Source organism: Marmota monax, unplaced genomic scaffold (assembly GCF_021218885.2).
Source record: "Marmota monax isolate L192 unplaced genomic scaffold, Marmota_monax_Labrador192_F-V1.1 WCK01_AAM20220418_F8-fsc00010, whole genome shotgun sequence".
NCBI lineage: Eukaryota > Metazoa > Chordata > Mammalia > Rodentia > Sciuridae > Marmota > Marmota monax.
In genome coordinates, this window is record NW_026692321.1 from 22,178,718 (window position 1) to 22,202,886 (window position 24,169).

The window sequence follows — 24,169 nt, forward strand, 5'->3', positions numbered from 1 at the left end:
TAGGTCAGAGAATTTCTTTATGGCCAGTTCCAAGGCAGTAGGTTGGGGCACAATTAGACTTCTGAGACTTGATTTGAGGAAGAGAGATACTAGTTTCTATGGCTTGCATTCAGGAGGGAGTTAGTTATGAGCCAGGAACCATGGGTAAAACCTAAAAAATATATACCATAATATCACAGATACTTTACCCTTGAATTACTGCTTATTAGGTGAACATCACTAATAAGTTATGTTATTGGCTTAAAATCCTAGATGTTTTCAGTTCTTGGTAGTATGAAATACTGAAGAGCTTACTTTCTTCATTGCTGGTTAAGTCTAGTTCATGAAACTGGTTTGCTAGCATTATCTTAGACTTCCTGGTTAGAAGCATTTTATATCACCTACCTAATACTTGATACTGGTCTGTTTGTAGAAATGAAAAATCAGTGTTTTTGCATTGACTTTGTTAATTTCATTTAAAATTTTAACATGTTGTGAATTTATATATTTTTATTTTCTGGGCACACAATAACTCTCTCTTATTTTAAATGTCTGGCTTTCTTGGTTTCACTACTTTATTCCAGCACCAGTGGGCTACTTGTTTAACTTGCTGAACTCTGTGTTTTTTTCTTTGTAAAATTGGAAAGATACCTTCTTTCTGGGCATGGTAAATTGCTTAATGAAATAAGACAGTTTAAAAAGAACACAGTAATATCTAGCGTATTATGGAGATCAATACTTAGTGAATTTTCTGTTTACTTACTGAGTGGAGACTTAATAAATTACTTAATGTAGACTTTCATGTTGTGGCTCTTATAAACAAATCTGGAATGTAGTAACTTTCATAGATTTTTCCAACTTTGTTATAGTAACTTTTTTTTTTAATATTAATATACCAACATAGCCTATTAATATATTTAAAAAGATAATTTACAACGTTTCATTGGAATCTGTATTAAAAACTGAAGTAGCAAAGGACATGATGTTCTCCCAAGGTCATTTTATTTTATGAATTGAAAGTATACTCTCTCTCATTGAATGAAAATAAAGTCCGGGAGAAATATTCTTTTTCAGACATGTTTAAATCATGCTATTCAGGAATGCAGCTGACTTGTCTTTTGGTGTATACCTGTGAATGTGCGGATATGTATGGATTTTTGTAACCCATAGTCACCATATGGAACAGTTCCTTCACTCCAGAAAATTCCCTTGCGCTGTCCTTTTATAGATGCATCTTCTTCCTGTTCCTCAGCAACCACTGGTCTGTTTTCCATTTCTTCCTTCATAGACTGGATTAATGGGGACTGTCAAATCAGATGAATATCTTAAAGTATTTGTCAAATAAGATAAAATATGGGAAATATCAGTAGGATAATGTTGGAAGTGCTTAGCATTTAGAGGAAACAGGTAGTTAAAAAACAGTTTCATATATAATATTATGTTGGTAGGTAAATCTTCGCTGGATTCTTTTGGCAGGTGAATCTTAGTTGGTCTCTTTTAGAGTCAAGTTTACATAATCTTTGACAATTCTATTTTCCCCTAACTCAGGTTTTTAGGCTACTTTTTAAAGACTTTGTTCCACATGGTTCTGATCTCTGGAAATCCTTATTACTTAATGTTTTAAAAACCTCATGTTCCTCATAAGTGGACATCTATCTTGAAGGATTTTGTGAAAATTAAATTTTTTGATATACACTCATGTATATATGTGTTAGTCTTTATAAATACATACTCACACATATATACACACACACATCAAATATGTATCTTTAGGGACCTGGCCTACAGTAAGCATTTAATCAATTTTTAAAAAGTATTATAAATAATATTGTCTGTAGTAATTTTTGGAATGGCTTGGTAAAGGAATATCATGTCCTCTTGATATCTGGAACCCTATTCCACACTTCTCCATGAGAAGGTTGATCCTCAGCATCACCTTTCTGTTTTAATAGTTTTTGATAATTTCTTTTGGAAATATGTCATCGATTTCTGTTTTGAGGTAGAGAGGCCTACACTAAATCTAGTTCATTTTATCTTGGTGTTTATTTCATATTATGACCATTTCATAAATGTCATTTTGGGATTTGATGATTGGGGGTGACTCTTTGCCGACTCCAGGGCTTCCTTTTGAACTTAAAAGCCCTTACTGTAAGATTGGTTTTCTTTTTGATATTTTGATCCTTTTCTTAAAAATAAACCACACAATGTTCTGATATATAGCATCTGAAACAGTAGAATATAATTGCTTTTCTACAAATTTAATTATTTAATCAAGTGCAGAAACAGATTTTTAATTTTTTCTTCTTGCCCACAAATTCTCATGTAGACCGTCTTTAGCAGTATTCTTTGTCTCAATATTAGTGTTCAGAATATTCATAGAATTAGTTAAAAAAATTGGAAGGAAGCTTTGAAATCATCTATTCTGTTCTTAATTCTGTGTAACCCAAAGTCCCCCTTTTATAATAAATATTTCCAATGTTCTCCTGAAGAATCCTGAAATGAAATTCCTAATTAATGAAATTTTTTGCCCCATAATTAAAATGAGTCAATATTTTCTAACTTAGTGTAGACTTTCTAACTGAAATATGGAGAAATAAAAGGAAAATAATTAAAAAATACAATGCAGGGTATGATTATGCTAAAAGGAAAAAAGATGAAGAAGAAAAAGCCATAATATGTTTCCAGTGGGTATGCTGTCCCTTTGAGAGCCGCTGATTTAGACCAAACCTTTTCATTTCTTTGGTAAAGAAAGTTAAGGTGGCTGTGAAAGGGTAGAGGAGGCATATGGAATGGCTTGGGATTCTGTTCTTGGCATCACACACCCATGGTTATTGGCAGAGCTTGAATCCTAGAGAACTACTCTGAGCAGTCAGTAGGCATAAAACTTTTGTGTCATGGTTTTTCTAAAATTTATATGAAAACGATTTTCTTTTAAAAGAGGCAGTTATACCTTGTCTCTAGCTGTAGATTAGATGTTGGGGCCACTCTGATGAATATGAGGGCCAAGGGAAGTCTTCAAGGTGGTACCAGCACCTGTGCCCTCATCCTGACTGCCCTGGCACACAGACTCTCAGTTCATGCAGTTTCTTAGGGTCTTTTTTAGGGTAGTGGTGGTTGATGGATGTGCAGAGACTTGTGTGGTAACCCTGGAGGATGTCCTGTACCTTCACATGTTAACTCTGGAACTCTTACTTTCTGGCTTTGTGACCTTGTGTGCAGACTCATTTTTTCACTGTAAAGTTCCCATCTTTCTGTGATATTTTTACCTTTAGGTTGCTGCAAGAGTCAAAGGAGAGTGATTTATACATTGTATGTAATGTGTGATATGCAAATACAGTGGACTAGGGTTAACTAAAAAACCTAGTATCCTCCCTCTACAGGGCTATAGAGAGAATATGTTCTTATTGTAACACTCTGCAGTTGGTATATTATAATAAAAACTCTAATCTGGATCTTATTTCAATTCCTTGGACCTAACAAAGACCTGCCCACCTCAGGGACAGGAGATATCACACATACTGTCCTCTGTCCAGTTCTCATCTCTCCCTGCTCAGCCCTGAGGAATCACTCAAATAAAAGCCAAATCAAAAACAAAACTTTTCATTTTTTTTCTCTAAAACTGGCAATTAAATCCAGGCATGCTTTACTACTCTGAGTTTAATTTCACTTTGTTACATGCAAATTTCCAATTTTCCCAGCACCATTTGTTGAATAGGCTGTCCTTTCTCCAGTGAATGGTTTTGGCCCTTTTTTAGTATCAGATAACTGTATTTATGTGGGTTTGTCTTCCTGTCTTCTATTCTATACCATTGGTCTACATGTCTGTTTTGATGGCATTACTATGCCATTTTTGTTACTATGGCTCTGTATATGTTTTAAGGTCTGGTATTGTGATGCCTCCTGCTTCACTCTTCTTGCTAAGAATTGTTTTGTCTATTCTGGGTTTCTTATTTTTCCAAATGAATTTATGATTGCTTTTTTCTAGTTCTATGAAGAATGTCATTTTGGACTTTAATAGGAATTGTATTAATGTATCTGTATAATGCTTTTTGGTTGTATGGTATTTTGACAATATTAATTCTGTCTGTCCAAGAGCATGGGAGGTCTTTCCATCTTCTAAGGTCTTCATCAAAAATTTTCTTTAGTGGTCTGTAGTTTTCATTGTAGAGGTGTTTCACCTCTTTTGTTAGATTGATTCCCCAATATTTTTTTTTCTTCTGAGGGTATTGTGAATGGACTAGTTTTCCTAATTTCTCTTTCAGTTGATTCATCACTGATATATAGGAATGGAATTGATTTATGGTGGTTAATTTTATATCCTGCTATTTTGCTGAATTCATTGATGAGTTCTTGGGTCTTCTAAATATTGAATCATGTCATTGGTAAATAGAGATAGTTTGAGTTCTTCTTTTCCTATTTGAATCCCTTTAATTTTTTTATTCTAATTGTTCTTGCTAGAGTTTCCAGGACTGTGTTGAGTAGAAATGGTGAAAAATGGCATCCCTGTCTTGTTCCAGTTTTTCTCCATTTAGAATCATGTTGGCCTGGGGTTTAGCATATACAGTTTTTACAATGTTGAGGTATGTTCCTACTGACCCTAGTTTTTTTTGTGTGTTTTGAGCATAAATGGATGCTAAGACAGTGTTAAGAGGAAAGGTCATTCCATTGAGTTCATTCCTTAAAAGAATAGTAAGTCAATAAATAAATAACCCAACATTACATCTCAAAATCCTGGAAATAGAAGAATAAATCAACACCAAAAGCAGTAGAAGACAGGAAATAATTTAAAATCAAAGTTGAAATTGAAACAAAAGAATCCAAGAAATTGAGAACAAAAAAAGTTAATAAAATTGATAAATCCCTTAGCCAAACTAATGAAGAGAGGGAGAAAACTTTGAAGTACTAAAATTCGAATTAAAAAAGGAAATATCACAATGAATACTGCTGAAATATAGACAGTAATTAAAAACAATTTTGAATAAAATAGAAAATCTAGTCAAATACGAAGTCTTCTTTTTTTTAGTTTTATTGATTTTACTTTTTTAAATACACGACAGTGGAATGCATACAATTCTTACTACACATATAGAATACAATTTTTCATATCTTCATATATAGAATATGTTCACGCCAATTCATGCCTTTATACATGTACTTTGTTTTTTGTTTTTTTTTTGTACTTTGTTTTTTTTACATTACAATTCTTATTATACATATATACCATATTTTTTCATATCTCAGTTTATATAAAGTATGTTGACACCCACTTCAAGTCTTCATACATGTACTTTGGATAATGATGTCCATGTAGACATTCACAAATTTTGAAAGACATATGACCTACCCAAATTGAATCAGAAAATTTAAACAGATCAGTTTCAAGTAATTTGAAATTGAAGATGCCATCAAAAGCCTCCAAGAAAGAACAGCCCAGGACCAGGCATATTCTCATCAGAGTTCTATCAGACCTTCACAGAATTATCACCAATCCTCCTCAAGTTATTCCATGAAATAGAAAAGGAGGGAACCCTTCCAAACTCTTTCTATGAAGCTAGTATCACCTTTATACCAAAACCAAACAAAGACATATCAAGGAAAGAAAATTTCAGACCAATATCCCTGATGAACATAGATGCAAAAATTCTTAACCTAGATACTAGCAAATTGCATACAAAAACATTAAAAAGATAGTGCACAACGATAAAGTGGGATTCATACCAGGAATGCAAGATTGATTCAACATACTGGAAATTAATAAACGCAATTTATTACATCAGTAGACTTAAAGGCAAGAATCACATGATTATCTCAATAGATGCAGAAAAAGCCTTTGTGACCAACTTTAAATGGAGATTCTATAAGTAAACAAACTATCAAGAGATTGTCTTAATAAAAAGGAAAGGAAAAGAAACTATTAGCAGGGAATCCAGGATCTCTATTAACTCATCTAGAATGCCAAGACTTTGTCTGGGCTGCTAGTTTTAAATGATGTTAACACCCCCTAATGAGGAGAGGTCGGGCAGATATGAGGAGTAAGGTCTAGTGTAAAGGGGCAGTTCTGAATTAAATCTGATGTTTTTATTTGTTTTATGAGTCTTCATGGTGGAATTATTGAAGAAAGGATTCCATGGCCCAAAAGATTTTCAAACCACTATCTCTAATGCCTCTTTGAACTATGAATTTCTATGATAGATGATTTTATAGGCAGTGTGCTTTTTAAATTGAATTTTCAGAGATGTCTCTCATAATATTTTAATGGTTACATCCTACTATTCTGAAAACTGCCTTCTTTGCTTCATCAAATAACATACTTAGGTTCGTAGATCTTATAAAGAATTTTAAAAAAATCTTATGAATATCAGCTGCCTTTTTATTAAGGCATCATGAGCTTTTGTTACCAAACGAATTATTTTTATTGACATTCATGTTAATTTCTCCATTTATGTTTTTATTTTTTAATGGTAAGAACATGCTACATGAAATATTTTAAAATACATGAAGAGAGTTCTAGGGTCAGTCTCCATCTGTTATTTATTTTGATTTTTGCTAGTCTGTGGAAAAAATGGATCACAGAAGTAATGTTTTAATAGCAAAGCAGATGTTTCAGATATTAACCCTGTTATTTGAACAAAATACACTTTTGTACAAGAAGTGAAACCCAATCACAATCTTTCAGAATAAGCCAGAAAAAAAGTGTTTTGAATTAAAAATTGTTTGATTTCCTTTATGAGGTATTAAATAATAATTATGAAATCTCAGATAAAACACAATGTAATAATGTATTCTGTAATTATTTTAAGTAACAGATCACTTATTTCTACCTTTTCTTCATTATGTTTTGGGTTTTTAACTTTATAACTTATAGTTATTATCTAGAATGGTGACTGTATATTATTTGTCTTTGGTTCTACCTCATTAAGTTGATACTTATTAATTATTAAGTTGATAAATCGGTTTCATGAATAAAAATTACACAGTAGTTTCATGAGAGTTTTAAAAATGACTCCAGAAGACTATTTTAGGCTGATGTTGAATTGTTTTTCTAAAGCAATAGTTTCTGTATCTCCCACCCCTGTCCTGCACTGAGCTACATCCCCAGCACACCCCTCTTCATTTAATTCTGAGACAGGGTCTCACTAAGTTAAGTTGACTTAAATTTAGGCTCCAGTGGTCTTAAATTTAGGCTCTCTCCTGTCTCAGCCTTCTGAGTAGCTGGGATTAGAGGTGTGTGCTGTCATGCCTGGTAGAAACAGTATATTAACTCTTGAGTTATAGACCCCTCTGATAAAAGGCCTTCTTTTTTCAGGAAAGTAGATGTACATAACTTAACATTACAGTTAATTCTAGGGGACCAAACCCTCAAATACATCTATGGGTTATCTACCTTGTGCCATGTTAAGAATAGATTTTAATAATGATCATCATTGCCGCAGTCTGGCTGGGCACAATTCAGGAGCCACTTGTCAAAAGAAAGGAACTTTATTTTTAGAACACACACACCACTCCACACAGCTCCTCAGAACACACACACCACTCCACACAGCTCCTCAGAAAAACCCTCAGAGCCTAACTGCCACCACCGGCTTCCCACAAGCCTCTCAACCTCCCCCATTCCTCCTGCTCTTGAGGCCAATTGGCTGGGTCGCGTGGGCAGAGCCAAAAAAAGTCCCCCAATGAGCAGCTCCATGGTCTGAAAGGGCGGGGAAACAGCCCAATGAGCATCACCGCAGAGGAGCCAATCAGTTGGCAGCTAGAAGTTTGCTGGGGCCGTTGTGAGCCAATCATCAGCTGGCAGCTGGAGGTTTGCTGGCAGCTGGAGGTTTGCTGGCAGCTGGAAGTTTGATGGGGCCCCTTCGGCTATGGCTCTCAACACATGGTATTTCACCGTAATTAATAACCCCATGCCCAGTCCCTTCCCCTCCAATCCCTCTGCCCTATCTAGAGTTCGTCTATTCCTCCCATGCTCCTGCTCCCTATCCCACTATGAATCAGCCTCCTTATATCAAAGAAAACATTCTGCATTTGGTTTTTTTGGGATTGGCTAACTTCACTTAGCATTATCTTCTCTAACTCCCTCCATATACCTGCAAATTCCATGATTTTTTTCTCTTTTATTGCTGCATATATGCCACTTTTTTTTTTTATCCATTCATCTATTGATGGGCATCTAGGTTGGTTCCACAGTTTAGCTATTGTGAGTTGTGTTGAGAGCCACAGCCGAAGGGGCCCCAGCAAACTTCCAGCTGCCAGCAAACTTCCAGCTGCCGGCTGATGATTGGCTCCTCGGCCCCAGCAACATCTAGCTGATTGGCTCCTCTGCGGAAACACACAAACAGACCCCCGACTCCAGACAATTACTGGGTCAGGACCTTTCCATTGTCCTGTTAGAATATCCTTCCAAAGTACCTTGGGCTTATGTACATTTTTTGGACACATATGCCTTTCCGCAGCACTAAGTCCTGAGGAATCCAAATTTAAAAAGTTTAGAGTAAAAAGGGTTATTTTAAGTTTATCTTTGGGGAATATATACCCCTTCCCAATTCCTTCTTTTTGCTTTAATAAGTACATTTTAATAGTTTGATGAGCTCTTTCAACTATGCCTTGTCCCTGTGGATTGTATGGGATTCCTGTTATATGAGTAATGCCAAATGATGAGCAAAATTGTTTAAAAGAGGTAGAAGTATAACCAGGGGCATTATCTGTTTTTAACTGTTTTGGAACACCCACAGTGGCAAAATTTTGTAAGCAATGAGCTATAACATCTTTAGTTTTTTCTCCGGCATGAAGGGAGCCCATCAAAAATCCAGAAGAAGTATCAACTGTAACATGCAAATATTTTAATTTTCCAAATTCTGGCAAGTGTGTGACGTCCATCTGCCAAATATGGTTAGGTATCAATCCTCTAGGATTGACTCCAAGATTAACTTGTGGTAAAAAGGTCACACAATTTTGACATTGTTTTATTATTTGTCTAGCTTGTTTCTTAGTTATTTTAAAACGCTTTTGTAAAGTATTAGCATTGACATGGAACTTTTTATGAAAATTTATAGCTTCTTCTAGTGTAGAGAAAATATGTATGTCATGTGTAGTCTTATCTGCTAAATCATTACCCAAACTAAGGGCTCCAGGCAATCCTGTATGTGCCCTGATATGTCCTATAAAGAATGGATCTTTTCTGTCCCAGATTAGACTTTGTATAGTGGAAAGCAAAGAGAAAACAGTAGAAGAAGGGGAAATCCTACCAGCATCTTCAAGAGATACTATAGCATTAACTACATACTGACTATCAGAAAATAAATCAAATACAGAATCTTTAAACATCACAAAAGCTTGTAAAACTGCATTAAGCTCTACCTTTTGAGCTGATTGTTTGGGTACTAAAAATGTAAAAGTTTGATCAGGGGTAATACTGCTGCTGTACCATTATTTGACCCATCAGTGAATATATTTGGAGCATTCATGATAGGTGTTTTTCTTGTCATTTTTGGAAAAATTACAGGATGCGATGACCAAAAAGACAATAAAGGATTAGATGCTAAGTGGTTATCAAATGAAACATTAGATTTGCACATGATTATTGCCCAAGTATTTAACTCATTAGCTAACTCATCAATTTGATTCATAGTATATGGAGTAATAATTTTATTGGGAGAAATTCCAAACACTCCCTTTGCTGCTTTTATTCCTTTGAGTATTAATTGTCCTACAGCCTCAGGATACCTAGTAAGAATAGTGTTAGGAGAATAAGATAAATGTATCCATAATAATGGACCTTCTTGCCAAAATACTCCTGTAGGAATATTTTTTGTTGGTAGTACAATAAATAATAAAGGCAAACTTATATCAATTCTATCCAAATGCATATTTTCCATATATGTTTCAATGATTTTTAATGCCTTTCTTGCTTCAGGCGTTAACATTCGGGGTGAATTTGGATCTGATGGACCTTTTAGGATATCAAATAAAGGTCCCAACTCTCCTGTTGGTATACCTAAATAAGGCCTTATCCAATTTATGTCTCCTAATAACTTTTGAAAGTCATTAAGTGATTTGAGTTGATCTACTCGTATTTGAATTTTTGGTGGACGGACCATGGTTGAGGATAATAGAACTCCTAAATAATTAATTGGAAAATTTAATTGTACTTTATCTATTGCTATCTCTAGATTATAATTTTTTAATAAGTTTGTAAGTGTGGCATAACATTCTAGCAATGTGTTTTTATCTTTGTGTGCTAATAATACATCATCCATATAGTGAAATATTTGTAGTTCAGGATTTTGATTTCTAAGTGGCTGGATTACTTTGTTAACATAAATTTGACACATAGTTGGGCTGTTAGCCATCCCTTGAGGGAGTACTTTCCATTCATATCTCTGATCAGGACCTTCATGATTCAGTGCAGGGATAGTAAATGCAAAACGTGGACTATCCTCAGGATGAATTGGAATTGAAAAAAAACAATCTTTAATATCTATAACTAAAACATACCAGGTTTTTGGCAAAGCAGACAACTGAGGAATCCCTGATTGAGCAGGTCCCATAATAACCATCTCATTATTAATGGCTCTTAAATCTTGCAATAATCTCCATTTACCAGATTTCTTTTTGATGACAAAAATGGGAGTATTATGGGGAGATACAGAAGGTTGTATATGTCCTTCTGCTAATTGTTGTTTGACCAGGTCATGGGCTGCTTGTATCTTTTCTTTAGTCAGGGGCCACTGAGGAACCCATACTGGTCTTTCTGATTTCCAAGTAATTTTTATTGTCTCAGTGGCCCTTTCTGAAAATCCAACCCATGTCTGTCTGTTCCTTGATCTATTTGTATTGGTGCTGCTATACCTTGTTCTTGTTTTTCTAATCTTTTTCCTTTCCTAAAACCTTGTCTAGTCATAATAGTGGGTGCATTTTGGTTGATGTTATTTGTTAATGTCAAACCTAATTGATCTAGGACATCTCGTCCCCATAAATTTACAGGAAGATGATCCAATACATATGGCTGTATAGTTCCTTCACATCCTTCAGGATCCTTCCAATCTAATACCATTGCACTTCTATGGGGATTAGTTGCCACTCCTAGGCCTCTAAGCGTTTGAGTGGCTTGTTGTAATGGCCAATGTTTTGGCCATTCTTGACGAGAGATGATGCTAAGGTCTGCACCTGTATCCAGTAGCCCATTAAATTCATGTCCTTGAATATTTAGTTTTAGCATGGGGCGAGAATCTAAATTTAAAGAAAGCATACCCCAATCTACACCTATGGAGCCTAATCCCTTGGAACCTCTTTCTACAGTATGACTGGAAAATTTATCATGTAGGCTGGGTATTATTAGTAACTGTGCTATTCTATCTCCTGGTGAAATTACTGATATACCCTTTGGAGAACTGGCTATAATTTTTATTTCACCTTCATAATCGGGATCAATTACCCCAGGACTTATCATAAGTCCTTTTAGAGTAGAAGAGCTGCGTCCCAATAATAAGCCTACTGTTCCTTTGGGAAGAGGTCCTTTCACCCCTGTGGGAATGATTTGAACTCCCATCTCTGGAGTTAGTACTGCTCTGGCGGAGGCACAGATGTCCAACCCTGCGCTCCCTCTGGTTTGTCTGATGAGGGATCTGATGGACAATGGGTACTGGGCACTACCCTGATGGGGTTGCTGGGTTCCTCCAGTGCTCCGTATATTTGTGGTTTTGGGCCCCGGAGCATTGGGCCCCCCTGTCCATTTTTTTGCAATGGAGCCCGATGCCTTTCTCCACGATATCGTGGATAAACACCTGGTCCTTGTTCGTTTTTTGATAATGGAGTACCCTCTATGGTGGTTTGAGAACGGCATTCATTAGCCCAATGTCTCCCTCTACGACATCGTGGGCAAATACCTGGTATTCTACTCCTTTGATACCTAGTTTTGTTAAACCCTCCTCCAATGGGGCAATTCCTTTTAAAATGTCCTGTTTGTTCACAATTGTAGCATGTTCTTGGCCTGGCATCTAAAGCCTGTTTTACTGCAGCTGCCACAATTTGCCCTTGTTCATTAATGTCTCTGGCATCTAAAGCCTGTTTTACTGCAGCTGCCACGACTTGCTCTTGTTCATTAATGTCTCTACATAATTTAATATATGTGTTTAAATCTTCATGTTTCCATGGTCTAATGATATCTCTGCACCAACGATTCGCTTGCTCATAAGCCAGGTGTTTTAGTAATGGCATTGCTTGTTCTGTATTCCCAAAACTCTGGTAGCTGTTTGAATAAGCCTATCTACAAATTCAGCATAAGGTTCATTAGCTCCTTGTATTACCTTAGATAATTGACCTTGTAAACCTCCATGTCCTTGTAAAGTCTTCCATGCCTTAATTGCATCTGCAGCAATTTGTGCGTATACGCCAGGATCATATGCAATTTGTTGCTGCTGATCCTCATAAGGTCCCTTTCCTAACAACATATCTAGATTTCTCTGAGGATAACCAGCTGCTGCATTTCGCCTAGCCGTCTCCTTGCAAAATTCCTCATTGGCAACCTTCCATAACAGGTATTGTCCTCCATTTAGCACAGCTTTACACATATTAGCCCAATCTGCTGGCATCATGTTCAAGTTGTTAATGGATTCGACCATGCTTACAGTGAAGGGTGCTTGAGGACCATAGGTTGTTACAGCCTCTTTTAGCTGCTTCACTGTTTTGAAATTTAAAACTTGGTAAAATCGCTGCCCTCCTGCCTCAAATACAGGGCATCTTAATATTTGAGATCTTGTCTCAGGATCCCAACTATCAACTGCGGGGGTTGGGGACCTCCCAGCATATGGAGGTGGCCTTGTTAGTTGGACACTTACGTCCTCTGGTGATAGAAAGGTGTTAGTAGCAGTCTCCTGTTGTAACTTTCCCCCTGATGGCTTTTTCTGTTTTACACTTTCTTTCTCTGTCTGACTAGCTTGAGAGGCCTTCTCTTTTACTTGAATCTTTTCCTCTGTCTGACTAACTTGAGAGACCTTCTCTTTTACTTGAATCAATATGTCTATGTCTTCTTCTTCCTCTACCATTGTCTGAACTGAAGGCTTTGGACTAAGCAAACAAGATATGAACGTCCACAATGGCAATGTGCCAACTGGCAGAGTCCCTGGGCTTTTCTTTTCTATTCTTTTTAAATCTTCACCATGATGGTTCCATTGTGATATATTTAACAACTCCTCCTTAAAAAGCCATGGGCTACATTTTTGTATTGTGTCAACGTATGCCCTGATTGTTCTTGATTTTACTGAGATGCCTCCTTCCTCTAACAATTTACTTAACACTCTTTCAGTTTGTTTTTTACTAATTTCTGATCCCGTATTTCTACTATAATACAACCCAATAAGATAACGCCTAACAAAACTGAAACAGAGTGAAACAAAATTGGAACAACACAAAATCATTATAATAGCCTCCTGAAATGTCCATCCGTCCTTTCTCCCTATCTGTTCCTCAGATGTGAGCGGTTTTTCTTCCATCTTACACATCTCCAGGGACAGGCAACTTAAAACAAAAGTGAAACAAAATAACAAAAGAGGAATCTTAAAATGGCTACCCATCCTCTCGCCCTGCCCTCAGGGGTGAGCAGTTCACTTACCCTCAGTCGCTCCCTGTGCGAGCCACCAAATGCCGCAGTCTGGCTGGGCACAATCAGGAGCCACTTGTCAAAAGAAACTAACTTTATTTTTAGAACCACACACGCCAAACAAAACAGCCTCTCAGGAAAAACCCTCAGAGCCTCAACTGCCACCACCGGCTTTCCACAAGCCTCTCTCTCCCACACCAGCTTCTCCCCACCTCCCACAATCCTCCTGCTCTTGAGGCCGATTGGCTGGGTCACGTGGGCGGAGCCAAAAAAGTCCCCCAATGAGCATCTCCGTGGTCTGAAAGGGCAGGGAAACAGCCCAATGAGCATCACCGCAGAGGAGCCAATCAGCTAGATGTTGCTGGGGCCGAGGAGCCAATCATCAGCCAGCAGCTGGAAGTTTGCTGGCAGCTGGAAGTTTGATGGGGCCCCTTCGGCTGTGGCTCTCAACAGAGTTGTGCTGCTATAAACATTGATGTGGCTGTGTCCCAGAAGTATGCTGTTTTTAAGTCTTTTGGGTACAGACTGAGGAGAGGGATAGCTGGGTCAAATGGTGGTTTCATTCCCAATTTTCCAAGAAATCTCCATACTGCTTTCTGTATTGGCTGCACCAATTTGCAGTCCCACCAGCAGTGTATGAGTGTACCTTTTTCCCCACATCCTCACCAACACTTATTGTTGTGTATATGCATAATGCTGCCATTCTATCTGGAATGAGATGAAATCTTAGGGTGGTTTTGATTTACATTTCTCTAATTGCTAGTGATGATGAACATTTTATTCATGTATTTGTTGGGTCCTTGGCCCATTTATTGATAGGGTTGTTTGTTTTTTTGGTGTTTAGCTTTTTGAGTTCTTTATATATCCTTGAGATTAGTGTTCTATCTGTGTGAGGGGTAAAGATTTACTCCTGAGATGTAGGCTCTCTATTCACCTCACAGATTGTTTCTTTTGCTGAGAAGAAACTTTTTAGTTTGAGTCCATCCCATTTATTGATTCTTAATTTTAATTCTTGTGCCACAGGAGAATTATTAAAGGAAGTTGGGGCCTAATCCCACATGATGGAGATTAGGGGAATGTGATGATCATTATTATCCAAAGTACAGGTATGAAGATACTAATTGGTATGAATATACTTTGTATACAACCAGAGATATGAAAAATTGTACTCTATATGTGAATTAAGATTTGTAATGCATTCTGCTGTCATATATAAATAAAACACAATAGATTTGAAGAAACCGATTTAAGTATTTTCTTCATTTTGCTTATATCTATTAAAAGAATAAGTACTGTGAACGATAATTGTCTTTGTTTTACTTGATAAAATGTTGGTATGTTCATTCAGTTTATATTAATCTGTAACAAAAAAGTGTTTCATTAACTGTAATAACATACCTATGGATCTTAGAAATAATGTGGGAAGTTTGTGTTGTTTTGAAGATTTATAATATGAAATATTTTAATTTCATGAAGGAAAGCATTCTGCTGCTAGACTAGCCTCATCACTTGTTAGATGCTCCCTGGAAACAGTGATGTTTTATATATTCCAGTCAAATGCCAGTAATTTTATTTTGGAAAAAAAAAGATTGATATTTGAATATCAATCCTTATTTATGAAAAACATTGGGTCAGTGTCCTTAATATTATATAATTCAAATTTTATACTTCTCATTAGTGATTAAACCTACTCTTAATAATATACGTTAGTGATGGGCTCTATCTACCCTCTTAATATAAGAAATACTGGCTTCTAACATTTCCTATTAAAATAAATATTGTTGGGATTTTGTTGTTATATAAAAAAAAGTACTCTTTTCATACAATTTGAAAAATAAAGGGAAGGTAGAGGGGGGAAAAAGTCAACCATAGTCACTACACAGGGACAGCTATTGGTAATCTCAATGAATGTCTAACTAGCCTTTTATTTCTTAGGTGATTTCCTTCTATTTAGTTTCTGGCTCTCCTTCGTTCTCTGGCTTTCCTTGCATATTTTCTTATTCTCAATTTCTGAGGTGGTAGTTATTGCTGTAATTCTCTTTCCTTCAGCATTCATGACTTCTGGGTAAAATCAGTTATTCATGTGTTAGTAACCTTCTGGCTAATGAATTTTTTGTTTTAATATATAATTTATACAGTTTGTACAGTTGTAAAGTATATAGGTCACTGGGTTTTAGACTATTCACAGAATTGTTCAGCTATCACTACTGCCTAATTTTAGAAAAATTTTTAAACCCTCTCAACAAAACTTTGTGCTCATTGGTAGTGGTGTCTCATTCCCCGCATGCCCCTTCCCCCAGCCTTAGGGAACCACTGATCTGCTATTGTTTTCTGTTTCTTAGCCTGTCCTGTTCTGGACATTTCATATGAATAAAATCCTATAATATGTGAACATTTTTGACTGACTTCTTTTCACTTATCATTGTTTTTTCAAAATCCATCGATGTTGTAGCATGTATCAGTACTTCATTCCTTTTCTTGTTCTGTAATATCTATGGGTAGCTATACAACTTTTGTTTATCTATTTAATAAATGAAACATATTTGGGTTTTTCCACATTTTGACTATTATTAATAGTGCTGCTATGAGCATTCATTTACATACTTTTATGTGAACATGTTTTTATTTCATTTGGGTATATTCTATCTAGGATTTTAGTAACATTTTGAGGACTGTAATCCTTGGAAAAGGAAGGTAGTCACTTAAATAACATCTAGGAGGTATTAACTGTTATCCCTAATCTGCCTTCCTGAAATGGTTTCATATGGTACTGTTCTTAGGTTAAGTGTATTTGGTTTTAACTGTAATGTCTTATAGGGAAATGTTCTTTAGTAACAGGAAATTATTGAAATGTAGTGTTCTTGCTATTTATGCAGAAAAATATTGGTGACATTTCATTAAAAAATCTTGCTATTTATAATTCATATTGTTTGAAATAATTTGGAGATTGATAAAACCTAATAAAGACCCTTGGACTTTGGAAAAACTTACTGACTAACCAGTCACCTTACAGTGGGTAGCTTAAAAAATACTGTCATGAGGTCTGCTTCTTCATGCCTTCTGTCTTAGCTGAACTGAGCACTTTCCTTCCTCTAGGCACAGGCCTTGTTTGTGTCTTAATTCCTTCTCAGTGGCTTAGCCTTCTGGGATTCTTAGAGGTCACAGGAGATGCTGTAGCAATTGGCTATGCCAGTGTGAACACAAACTAGGTCGCTCAACCTTTTCTTTCCTCAGTTTCTTCACTGATGGACTGAGAGAATTACATGTTGAGACCAAAAAATGTTTAAAATGTACTGATTTTATTCTAGCTCTAAACTTCTAAGATTTCACAAACTATCACATTTTCTAATTTTTTCATGAATTTGGCCTATAGTGTGTGCTTTCCTGTCTTTCTTCCTTTCTCCCTTACTGCCACCTTTAAGTTTGTTCTTCTCTTCCTCACCTAGATGTGCCATAGGAGGGCACAGACACCCTGTATTGTTTTGTCTGGTATCTTGCCTAAAGATGGTTATTATTTGATGGTTCAAGTATGAGTTTTTAATGATTGGGAAACAAGGATGTAATAAGAAATGCCCATTCTATCTTGTGCAACTTCTTAAACAACTGTTGTCTGCTAGTTTTATTTATCCATAAAAGACCTTTATTTATATATTCATGGGGCAATATTTTGTATGGATGGATTTAGTTTCAGGATACTCCTTGATTGCTTTGACAGCCTTTATGTCTACATCAATCACTTAGTTATTTAATTATACATTTGACTGGCTAGCTTCATGTCTCATGAAGGGAAAAACAAACCAGTTTCAACTTCAAGTGAATGGAGATAAATGCTTTTAGGTAAATTGGGTTTTGAGTGACTTTTGTTAGACCCAGGATCATTGGAGTGTCAGTATAGTTTTAATGATAAAATGAAGAGAGACTCTATCATTCCTGTTTCCGTTAATGTCGTTAGTGGTTTTTACTTTGTAAAAATTCGAGCTTGGAGTATGGTGAACAATCATTTGGCTAAGAGGTACAAGTTATTTCTATCTTAATGTAGTGTAGCAAAAATTTTATTATTTTTGCTTTGACTACAGGATCATGGAAACATAGGGATTACTGAAAATGACTTATTTTGGCTGTGCTTATACTTTTCCCTGTAACTTCTTTTCTTTTTACTGTAAAAGTAAAAAAAAAAAAAAATAGAAAAAAATATTTTAATTGGGGGGAAGGTTCTATTCCCTTGAACCACCATCCCCAATTATATCCTGCCCTGTCCCATAGAGGTGACCATACTTACTGCAGGCAGTGATCCTTGTAGACAGATTTCTGGACATTTATATTTGTTTTTAGAGACAGAGTCTCATTTTGTTGCCTAGGCCATCTTAGAACTCCAGTGTTCAAGGGATCCTCCTCCTCAGCCCCCCCAAGTAGCTGGGACTATAGGTGTGTACTACCATGCTCATCTATGTCTGTTTATTTATATTAACCACACAGTTTCAAGAGTTTGGGGGAGCATGGTTCCTTCCTTCCAAAAGTGGTATCATATTCTTTTTCTGTGAGCAATACTTGTAGAGCTTCCATTTTAGAAAATACATGTTGATCCCATCCTGCCCAGCTGCTACGTAGTGTTCCTTAGTGTTGGATTCACCACAGTTTACTTAATTATTCCCCTATAGCATTGATGGTTCTAATTTTTCTGTTGGACAGTGCTATAATGAAACATTTTTTCATGTGTAGTTGAGTATTTCTCTGGGCTAGATACAAAGAAAGAATTTGTGATGGTAGGTATATTCAAAATTATAAAAGCTTCTTATATTAGTTTGCCCTCTGAAGTGGCTAAATCACTTTATACTCCTTCCAGCTGTGAAAGCAAGGACATCAACAATTCCCAGAACATCAAAGGCAGAATAAGCCACTTTTGCCAGTCTTCTGAGATTGGGGAGGTGATTTGTTGTTTTAATTTACATTGGCTTAAAATGTTTTTCTTTTTAGGTTTATTGACCATTTATATTTTCTTTTTGTAAGTTACATATACTTAATTGGATTATTTATAAAATATTTAACTGCCAGGTGAGGTGACACATAACTATAATCCTAGCTACTCTGGAAGCCAATGCAGGAAGTTTATAAGTTCAAAGCTAGCTTGGAAAACTTAGTGAGACCCTGTCTCAAAATAAAAGGAAAAGATCGGGGATATAGTTCAGTGGTTGAATTCCCATGGGTTCAATTCCCAGGACCATAAAAACAAACAAACCCCAAACATTTATGTGTGTGTATGTATATATGTATATATATATGACTATTTTTATAAATATCATTAAATATATGTACATACATAATGACTTTTTGATTATTTTTGAAATATACATGTAAGTACACAAATTACAAGTGTACAATTCAAAGAATTTTCATAAAGTGAATACCCTCAGTGTAACCAACAGCAGATCAAGAAACAGGGCATTACTAAAATCTTAGAAGGCTCCTTGTGCCTAGTTTCTATACCTGCTCCATAACTCCCCAGGATAACATTATTTGTGCTTCTAACATTATGAAGATATTTATCTGATTTTGGATCCTTCCTTCCTTCCTTCCTTCCTTCCTTCCTTCTTTCTTTCTTTCTTTCTTTCGAGAATTTTAATATTTATTTTTTAGTTTTTTCAGCACATACAACATCTTTGTTTGTATGTGGTGCTGAGGATCAAACCCGGTCCGCACGCATGCCAGGCGAGCGCGCTACGGCTTGAGCCACATCCCCAGCCCTGTTTTGAAACTTTAGATAAATAGAATTATACAGTACATACTTTCTCCTTTCTATGTACTAACTTTTGAATACATTTTAAGTAAAAGAATTACATCAGAGTTTAGAGAACAATAAATATTTATATAGATATAATATTTGTGTATACCATGAATGTAGATAAATCTCACATAGTTGTATATGATTTCTTCTCTCGCCAAATATCAATAAATAGATAATAAGAGATACACAATGTAATTTTGACATAACTTGAGCCACCATTATCTAGATCAGACCTCTCAGTGGCCTTCCTCCCAGGGAGTTAAAGGCTTGTTGACTAAAATCCATTAATAGGCAAAAGTCCTTTGCTTCATTTTGGGTACATGTAACTGAAGTTTGGCCCCATTCTGCTCTTAATTGTCCTGTTATGTTTTACGAGACTTTGTAAATTGTGATTTGATTTCTTCTCAGACCTCTCTAAAATGCATGCTATTCTCGTACCTTATTTTTGTACTTGGGAAAATAGTATTTTCTTGGGCTGCTTTAGGAAGAAAGTAATGATATAGCATTTGTCCCTTTCCTGTTATATTGTCTCTGAATTTTTTCCAAACAGGAAAAGATGCCATAATAAATTATATTAGCCTTTCATCTTCCTCTGCCCACCTTATGAATGCTTTTTTTTAAAAAAAGAGAGAATTTTTTAATATTTATTTTTTAGTTTTTTTTTCAGTGGACACAACATCTTTATTTTATTTTTTATGTGGTGCTGAGGATCGAACCCAGCACCCCGCACATGCCAGGCGAGCGCGCTACCGCTTGAGCCACATCCCTAGCCCAATGCTTAATTGATACAGAAAAGTGTTTTAAGTTCTTTTTTACTATTTTTTTTACTTGTTTTTTCTAATGTTTTTCTCATAAAAGGAGTAACTTTTTTTGTCTTCAGAATATTTTTGACATAAAAATTTTTGGAAGGTACTGGTAATTGAACACAGGTGTGCTTTACCACTGAGCTACATTGCTAGTCCATTTATCTATCTATCTATCTTAAAATTTTGAGACAGGGGTTTTACTAAGTGGCTGAAAATGCCCTTGAACTTGAGCTTCTCCAGCTTCCAAACTCCAGAGTCACTGGAATTACGGGCCACCATGCTGAGCTTAACATACATTTTTAAATAAAAATTTCTAGTGTTTTTCCAATATCATACTTTAATAGAGGCTTGATTTTTTAAAATTAATAATTAAAGATAAATAAGATAATAATGGTGACATTCTATATAATTTATTTTAAATTAATAGTTTGGTTCCTAAAGGAATTTAAAGAGACCTATAATAAAAGGCATATGTGATAATAAAAGATTGTAAGAGGAAAAAGAGATAATAACCTTACTCTTTGTTTCTAGAATCAAAAGTTAAATTTAGCTATGAGCCTTTTGTCCTTAGAGACTTGAGAGGAAAACAAATATTGTTCTCACTGGAGGGACAAAGAAACATACCATTTCATCCGGCAAGACAGATGTGTTTCTGTTACCAAGTTCTGGAAAAAATTATACAGATCCTTGTGGGATGTATAGACAGGCTTCTATAAGCTCTTAAATAGCAGTTATAAAGAAAATATAGATGTGTTCATCAGAATGGCGTTGTGCAAATTAGCATACATATGTGGATTGGAAAGAAATTAATCAGCTCATAAATATCTCACTTATGTTTGTGAAAAAACTAAATGTGATTTGTCTGTGTGTTAAGCTTACAAGAAAAGTAGCACATAAAGAGCATCTGTCTTCAACTATTTAAATGAACACAGATTATAGGAAAATCTCCATAATCAGGCCATGAATGTTTTAACTGTTAAAAACATTTTAATTTTTATTGCTAAGAGATCATTTTGCAATAATGACTGTTATTATACATGCATATATGTAGTAATTGACATTAGTATTCACAATTTTTATTTTATATATTTGATTTTGTCATTAAAATCAAGATAAGCATGTTGCTTATTTATTTTAGAGTCATCTTCGAAAAACTAAAAACTTGTCCAATGTATTTTTTTTAATAGGCTCCTAAGGATTGCTTTTGGTAATAGAGTACTTGATTAGAGATTGTAACAAATAAATAATCTTATCATAGTTTAATTGATGTTCTTAAAATTTTTATAATTAAAATGTTTTTAGTCACAAAATACATGTTTATTCTTAAAAGTAGAGTAATGTATAGAAGAACTTGAATGAAAAAAGTGAGAGCTCTGATCCTTATTTTTGCCAAGGGTAGTGAAAACTAAAAACATTCTTTGTTCTTATTAAAGTAACATATAATTAGAAGAGAGTATGGTATATTGTGTGTGTGCAAATTGGCTATTGGTAGTCTAAGAATCATTGTTGTTGAACACACATGTAACCACCATCCTTAAGAAATAGAACACTGCCAGTACCTTACAGGCTCGCTTTATGCCCCTATGACAATTAACCTTTTATGCTAATCATTACATTGTTTTCCTTTTAAAATTTTATCACCCAAGCCAGGTGTGGTGGTGTACACCTGTAATCCCCGTGATTCCAGAAGCTGAGGCAGGAGGATCACAAATTTAAGGCCAACCTCAGCAATTTAGCAAGATCCTTAGCAACTTAGTGAATCCCTGCCTCAACTCAAAATAAAAAATTGGGAAAAAAGAAAGGTGGCGGGGGCGAAGATGTAGACATAAGCATACTCTGACAGCTTGACACTGCCACCATTAGTGGAAGGCCCCCAGAGGTGCAGAGTCTCAGGGTGATCATCTGCCTTCACTATTCAAAGTAGACTGGATCCTCTGCTTGGGGAAGGTAGTGTGCAAGTTCATGCGAGAGTGAGTCCTGGAAAACAGGCCTCACTACAGTCAGGACTCTGCAGGTATTGGCTGTCCAGGAAGAGTAGGCTTTTTGCTTCTGAATTTACCATGCCCTCCATCTATCCCTCAGGGGTAGGTCAAGGCAGAGTACTTATGACAGATAAAATGAGTATCATCAGCTCCTCTGGAAGTCCAACAGTTAAAGGCAGTTTAATTTTTGGTTCATTGCCTGTCAGCTATTTTTACCTCTAGCAGTTTCATGGAAGATAAAAAAGTTGCCCCTGTTGTCTGCATAGTACTGTGCCTTGAGTGTGTCTACTCTCATCCATTGTCCCACTTTCAGTAGGCTTGTTAATGTGGAATACCATTTTCTCCAGTTCTGGGGGATTTCCTTCTCTCCAGTTTCTCACTACTCTCTTTTTAGACCTGGTATTATTGGTGAAGGGGAGCTCCTATCTTGGCCTCATAAATTCTTTCTACTTTCTGCTTGACATTTTATAGGGTAGTTTCTCAGCTTTATTTTCTAGCACTTACAAAGTTTTAACATTTTGGTAAACATTTTTGCCTATTTTAAACTTCCAGTTGCTCTTTTGTTTCTGAATATTTCCTTTCTTTGTTTTATTTACTTTTCTCATAAGAAAGGCTATTCTTGTTTCCTGGATGGAGTATTTCTTCCTAAAAATGTTAAAGATAGTTTTCTTTGAAGCTTTTTTTTTTTTTTTTTTTTTTTGTCACTGAGTAGTTTGTTTCTTTTAAGTCTCCCATTTTCTGTTTATCTTATTTATTTAAGTGTTTCCTCAGATGCCTTTTTATCTGCTCCTGATAAAATATGGGTGCCTTAACAAGCCAACCAGAAACTTGGATATAGGGGAGACTTATGGATTTTGGCCTCTCTGTGGAGTGATTTAAGTAGACTGTTTATTAGAGAATCTCCCAGTGTTTTTATATTTTCATCTTTCCTCATAGTCTGGTCAGATCCCCCAGATAAGTGTGTTCATTTTCTGCCTAGAGCTGAGTGTTCAGTACAGGTAGCCACTATCCATGTGTGGCTATTTCAGTTTAAGTAAAATTAATTTAGAACTTCAGTTCCTCATTTGTACTAAGCACATTTTGAATTACTTAACAGCTACATGTAAATAGTGGTTAGTATCATGGACAACAGAGCTATTGAACATTTCTTTTATTGCAGAAAATTCTATTGGTGCTAACTAGGACTAAAATATTCTCCTTACCAGGCATCTGAAGTGTCTGCATTCAGGATTCAGTATGGTTATGGTCACTTACTCCCTCTGAGAGTCTGTAGTAATGCCTTCAAGTGTGCAAGACACCCCTTCTACCTTCTGTAGGGAATAAACTTCCAGGTTTATTCTGGGGTCAGGGAAAGAAAGGGATCTAGGAATCCATGTGCTTCTCAGTTTTCACCTCATCCCTCTCATTTTGTTAAACCCACATCCCCATTTGTGTTCAGATGTACCTGATGCTGCCAGCTTGTGTTTTCAGCTTTTTCTTCTGTGGTCTTACATATGCCTTTTCAGGTCTACCAAGTGGTCAACACTTGGCTTCCTGCTTTCCAGCTTTTAAAACATTCCTATTGTCTTTTTTTTTTTTTTTTTTTTGGCAGTACTGAACCCAGGGGTTCATTACCACTGATTTACATTCTCTTTTTTATTTTATTTTTGAAATAGTGTCACTAAGTTGCTGAGGCTGACCTTGGATTTGCAATCATCCAGCCTCATCCTCCTGAGTTGCTGGGATTAAAGGCATGTGTCAGTGTGCCTGTTTATCTTATTTACATTCACTTTATATGTATTTCTTGTCAAGAAATACATTTAAGCAAAAATATCTAAAAATAAACTGTAATGTAACATTATAACCCAGCTATACCCTCTTCAATGTGCATGTATATAAAAATAGTAATGATATTATAGGTAGTGTTTTGTTACCTTATTTTGGTTAACTCTGTATTTGGTTAACTCTGTTCCTGTTTGCCCTCTGGATCTGCTATTTGTCCCAGGAATCTGACCAGTGGCAGCGCTGGTCTCTGATTTTCAGTTGG

General features: G+C 35.8%; 1 protein-coding gene across 7 annotated transcripts in view; it reads left to right on the forward strand.

The window, feature by feature from the left end:
* The window catches only part of Lclat1 (lysocardiolipin acyltransferase 1), a 182,158-nt gene that overhangs the window by 56,014 nt on the left and 101,975 nt on the right, over positions 1 to 24,169 (forward strand). The window contains exon 5 of one of the 7 annotated variants that reach the window (XM_058578444.1): positions 14,597 to 14,679. The exons of the other annotated variants lie outside the window; for them this stretch is intronic. The gene's annotated coding sequence lies outside the window, so the exon portion shown is untranslated. The remainder of the gene's footprint in view (positions 1 to 14,596; positions 14,680 to 24,169) is intronic. 7 annotated transcript variants of the gene reach the window in all.